Raw genomic sequence first — 5,868 nt, 5'->3', positions numbered from 1 at the left:
AAGGAGGCCAGGCAGGGCCTAATTAACCAACTGAGCAGCAAGAAGGGGAGTGATGTAGGCGACAAGGAATCCGCTAATTAGAAGCAAGCTCAGCTGGCCAGGAACAGGAGGGGCCTGTATAAAGTGGTGGCTGTAGGGAAAGAGTTTCTAGTCACTCCCTGAGAAGAGGGAGAGTGGACTGGCAAACCCAGAGGGGAGGGGAGGGGAGTGGAGTGAGGTCGGGGAGAGATATTATAGGACCCTGGGCTGGAAGCCATTGTAGAAGGCAGACTTGGGTTCCCCTACCAGCCACTGGGTCCTGGCACAGGGCGCTGGAGATGTCAGCCAAACAGCTGGTCTGGATGGACTGTGATTTCCCTGGAAGGGGAGGAACATAGACACCTGGCCAAGGAGGGCGTGAGGGGCTGCAGACTGAGAAGGTGGGTGGAGGAAGGTGCAGTACCTGGCAGAGCTAATCCCCGAGATGGCCAGAAGGCAGCACCATGAGCAGATGCTCCACTGGTGAGCGTGGTATGGAAACCTATCCGGACGAGAATAGCAAGAGGCCCCTCTGCAGTTTGCAGAGATGCCTCCAGAAAACACAGCAAGGACCCACCCCCCAGATTCTGCTACTCCGTTCCCTCCTGACCCTACAATGACATGGGCAGCTCCGAGGCCCATTCCGGGGGCAAGCCAGACCCTCTTTAACCATCATCGATCCTTGCTTAACTTGACTGGCAGCAGGTGAGCAAAGCCAATCCCACACAGGCTGATGGGAGGGTTTGAACCAGGGACTATCAGCACTGAAAGGCTGAGACGCTCCCACTCCAGCTATAGATCCAAACTCTCGGGGAAGGAACAGTAGCCGATTCATAAACCTCTGTGGAGCAGACACTGTAGGGGGTGGGTGGGAGGGATGGATGCATGGGTAGGCAGAGGGTGGTGTATATGGGGTGCAGGGGGAGAAAGCAAAGGAAGGGAGAGAAGAAAGAAGAGGAGGCAAAAAGGAAAAACGAACAGGTGACGAAGAGGAAAATGAAGGACTAGAAGGAGCAAAGAAGACAGCGAGTCGAGGGGGAGAGGCAGGCTGGAGCGAGAGGACGGCAGAAAGGGAGACAAAGCAAAGACCGGGCTAATGGAGCGCTCGCACCCGAGAAAGGGGACAGTGAGGGGGCTGCAAGTGCCTGCTAATCTCCACTCCAGCCCGGCTCGCTAATGATGTTTCCATTTTTAGGTTTCCATTCTGAACTCTCTGTTGCTCTTTTCTCTAGCACTGTTGTGTTTCCCCCCCGCCTCCCCATCCAGCCGTGCTGCTGCTGCCAGGGTCTCCTCTGCCCCAGCTGCGCCAGTAGCCGCCCCATGTCCAGCCACGCTCCCAGCAGAGCCTTGCACAGGGAGGGATTGTGTCCAAGGTGGTGTGGGGGCGGTGCCGCAGAGCCGGGAGGGCAAATCCTCAACGCCAGTGGAGTGGGCCAGTGAGGCCCTGCAGGAGAACCAGGTCACGGCCCCGCGCAGCTGCTCAGTGAATCACATCCTGGCGCAGACCACGCTGGGAGCTTTGCCTGAGGGAGGACTGCAGCTTTTGGCCCGTTTCGCCTAAATGTTCCCTTTCTTTACCCGTCATTGCCCTTCCGTCTACCGCCCCTGTCACAGGGCGGCTGGCCCCTGAAGGGCAGAGGGGCCTTCGCCCCACCAGGGACCAGATCCGCTCACCTCCCCGAGTGGGAAAGCGATTTTGGTCCTGCGCCAGGCGGGTCGTGATGTGACTCTCTCCGGCCAAGCCTCGGGATAAAAGGACTTGTGAGGGTGTTGAGTGGGTACCAGTCGCACCCTCCTTGGGTTGGACTGGATGTGCCAGCGGCACAGAAGCCCGGGCAGCTGCAGCTGGTCTGAGGAAGCAGCTGTAGGTGGCTGCTGCAGGGAGCAGGACCCTGCAGAGAGTAAAGGGCGTGTTGGGGTGATAACCCGGCTCGCGGGGCGGGCAGGCAGGCTGGGGGCTCCTGATTCCAGCAGTGAGAACTCTGTGGGCTGTGAGCTGATGGTTGAAGGGGCTAGCTGGGTGAAGCTGGCAGAGATGGCCGTGGGGGTCCCTTGATTAGGGGAAAGGACTAGGGCTTGGAGGGCCAATGTGTCTATGGACTAGATGAACTGGGTTCCCCACTGCTCCGAAGGGGAGTGTTGGGCTGGATGGAGTTTTTAGGAGCCCTGTGTGGGAGGGAAACTGGGACAGGAGGTTGGAGAGCCCCCCCCAGCCCATGAGGTGGTGACCTGGGAACAGTCTCTCAGGCCTGCAGCGTCTGACTGACATTCATGAACTGAGCTGCCTGCAGTGGAGACACGGTATCCTAGTGGATAGATCCCTGGGCTGGGACTCAGAGACCTAGATTCTATTCCTGGCTCTGCCACTGCCCGGCAGTGTGACCTTGGGCAAGTCACTTCACCCCTCTCTACCCTCTCTGTCTGCTGTGTCTATCTACCCTGTAAGCTCTTCAGGGCAGTCTCTCACTTCCTGTATATACGTACAGTGCCTGGCACAAAGGGGGCCTCTTCTTACTTGGGGGCCACTCTAACTACTACCGTAATCTACTTAATAACACCAGCCTGCAGAGGTAGGTTATTATTCCCCTTTTACAGGTAGGGGAACTGAGGCACAGGCCATAAAGCAACTTGCCCTAGATCACCCGGTAAGCAGCTGGCAGAGCTAGGAATTGAACCCAGGTTGTCTGTCTCCTAGCACAGGGCCCTCTCAGCCCACTGTTGGCTTTAAATACTTGCTCATTCACTCAGTGACTCCCCCACTGGTGTACGGGAGGAACCCCAAGAAACGTGAGCTTTCACTTCACCTCTCCCCGCATCCCCGAGTGACTCATACAGAAGCACTTTATACGGCCACCTAATTATTCTGAAATCCGCTGGCATTTCACAGCAATCACAGGCTTTAATCCAGGTGAAGGGGGCTGGTATTATCCCAGCGGCCAGCAGCATTAGCTCCTGGATTACCACTGGAATCCACCAGTTGTTATGGGGTGACCGTGCGGAAGGGCCTGTCTCGTAGGCCGGGCGGGGCAGCAGGGTGACCTCTCTGAGAGCGAGGAACTCCCAGCCCCCTGGGAGCTGGCTGGGGGTCCCTGTGCACCATGCCCAGAGGAAAGGACGCTGGGCGGTGGAGTCTGGTGTGATGGGGATGGTCTTGGAACAGAGACTGCGGAGAAGGGAGCAGCCTCCAAGGGAGAGAAGCCCCTTGTGAATGATGAGGCAATGGAGTGAGGGGAGAGGCTGCAGGCCTGGGTGGTTTCTGAAGCAGGGGGGGGGCACAAGGCTGAACAGGGAAAGGTGAGACTGAAGCAATGGACAGTAAATGTTTGGGGGCGGCAGGAGAGAGAGGAAGAGGGAGGAAGGAGAGAAAGTAAATGAGAGAGGAAGGAAGGGGGGGTGGGAAGAAGAGGAAGAGGAGGATAAAAGAAGCAGAGGCCGGGGCCAGGTTCTGGGCCGCACCTCCCCTCGGCACGGCACATGGAGTCGGAGGCCCGGCCGAGTGGGGCATGCGGTAGTTCTGAGACCTCTTTGGGCCTCCCGGACCATGAGCGGCATCGAGAGCGGGGTCGGCCCACGGCAAAGCCTAGAGCGATGGCCGTACCCTCTCATGTTCCCCAGCTTGCCCTATGTCAGGGAGGGACAGCGGAAGGCCCCCTCCAGGACGGATTTGCCTTTAATGATCCCTGCGTTGCCAGCATGAAGGGGCTTCAGTGGGGGGGGGGGGTAGGATCGGCCCCTCGCTGCAGGACTCCCTCTGCTGCTCCCAGAGCCAGGCCGTCAAGAAATAGCCCCCCTGGTGAGGGGAAGTGGGGGACAGCCCCCTGCCGAGCCGTCCCACCTCAAATGCTGCTCCGGAGGAATTTGCCAGGCAGTGAGGAAGCTAGAGGCACCTGCCTGCGACATACAGAGCCTGAGAAACCGAGAGAAAAGGACGGGTTTGAGTCCTGTGAAGTGGGAACCTTTGGGCTGAGCAGAAGAGCCTGTCAGTGTCCGTGGTCTCTGAGCCGCAGCCAGGCCTCCCTCCCCGCTTGGTGCTGGGAGAGGTGGGCTGAGGTTTGATGCCGGGGCTTTTCTGCTTGGCAGATGGTGGCTTCCCAGAGGGACTGACCAGAGAACGCCTGAAGAGCTGACAGCAGCAGAGTGCGCGGTGGCGGCAGCCTCTCCCGCTCGCCTTTTCCTGTGTCTGTGTGTGTTTCTGAGGCGGTGGAAGATCTATGTCACGTGATGGAAAGCCACAAAGGAAGGAAACAAAAACAACAAAAGTCCAACCTGCCCAGTGGGAGGGAGAGCGCAGTGTGTGTGACTCACTCCCTGACCTTCTGCCACTCATCCGAAGCAAAGCACGGCCTGGCCACAGCCTAGCAGGCTCCTCTCCCTTTCAAGTGGCAGAGCCTGATTCTCCCTTCGGTGCCTCAGCTCCAAACAACCGTGTTGAGCTGAGCTCAGATTTCTCAAGGGCCTTGTCTATGTAACCCCCTGGCTACAGGTCCCCCTCTGGGCCCAGTCTGCACAGGGGATAGGAGCCTGTTACGGCCCCACCTTGGGAGCTGCAGCTCATGCTTCTGGGCTCTGGAAGTCCCCACTGCAATCCTCGGGTGTGTTGGCCATTACAGCTAATGTAGGTGTAAGTCACTGCTGGTGGCAGCTGTGAGGCAGAGAGCTCCGGTGTCTTTGCCCCCTATCGCCTGACTCTGCTCTGAAGAGAGCACCAGCAGGGCCAGGGAGAACCAGGTTTGAAAGTACATAGTCCATTAACATCTCCATGCCCCGTCCAGGCTAGAGAGCCGGGCCCCACCCCTCTTCATGTGGGGTGCAGCCCTGATCCTGCAGGCCTGTCTTGTCCCTAGCTGCTGGAATGGAATGGCGACAGGACATTCGCTAAAAGCCGCAAGTGACCGGAGCTGGTGAGAGGGGAATCTCCGTCCAGCGCTCCCTCTGGCTAAGCGCCAGTCACGGGCCTGCTTAAAGGTGTCTTAGTCCTGGGTCTTAACACAGAGGCAGCTCCCTGCAAGACCTGAGCTTTGCTATGGGCCCCATCTCTTTACTTGTCTCCTTATGGAGACAATCTCTTCACCCACTTCTCTCCGTCTCCTAAAAGAATGCACACAAGATCTTCTCTCTAACATGCTGTCCTGTACTCACATGCTCCACCTGCAAACCCACACACCCAACTTAGCACCCTGTCCCCACTCTTGTAGGCTGGCTGCTCAGGGGTTAACCCTGTCCCTGCCACTGAGAGAACAGGCCTGCCGTGCTGAATGAAATTCAGACTTTACTGAGGGGATCACAGTGAATTGCAGCTTAAATCCCAGGTTCTGAGGGAGAGAGTTGGGAGATTCTGCCCTGAGACAGGGACAAAGAAGCCATGAAGAGGTGCCGTTACCTGAGATTGTGACATTCTTGGTGAATTGTTCCAAGGGTGAATTACCGTCAGTGTTACCAATGTTCTGCCTTGCTTCCAGCCCGAACTTGTCTTGCTTCAGCTCCCTGCCACTTGGACACGCACAAACGCACACATCGATGGGCATCTTCACACTTCCACATTCACCCTTTGCCATTCAGACTTGCCCACACACCCCTCTAGCATTCAAACAGATCCAAACCCGGGCACCTCCCATTCGAGCTGCCAGGGTTCACCTACCCACAAGTGGGTAAATGCTCACCTACACTGACAGATGGGCCTGTGGCACAAAGCCACGCACAAAATAACCATGGAGAGAGGGCTGAATTTAGTCTTGGGGATTTATTTTAGGCGCTGGCTAATTACAATAAGCGGCATGCTCACCTCCTCGCAGTTAGTTGATGCAATGCTGTAAATTAGCTGCAGTCATTATGGTCTGAAACCCACTCCAG

General features: G+C 57.3%; 1 long non-coding RNA gene across 1 annotated transcript; it reads left to right on the top strand.

The window, feature by feature from the left end:
- The first annotated feature begins 270 nt into the window (after positions 1 to 270).
- Positions 271 to 5,454, top strand: LOC137157420 (uncharacterized). Its single transcript, XR_010921121.1, has 2 exons — positions 271 to 419; positions 4,099 to 5,454. It is a non-coding gene; the product is annotated as an uncharacterized lncRNA (long non-coding RNA).
- The last annotated feature ends 414 nt before the right edge of the window (positions 5,455 to 5,868 follow it).

This window comes from Emydura macquarii, unplaced genomic scaffold (assembly GCF_026122565.2).
Source record: "Emydura macquarii macquarii isolate MOO-44397 ecotype Brisbane River unplaced genomic scaffold, CSIRO-AGI_Emac_v2 contig_306, whole genome shotgun sequence".
In the NCBI taxonomy this organism is placed as follows: domain Eukaryota; kingdom Metazoa; phylum Chordata; order Testudines; family Chelidae; genus Emydura; species Emydura macquarii.
This window is presented reverse-complemented; position numbering and strand designations above follow the sequence as displayed.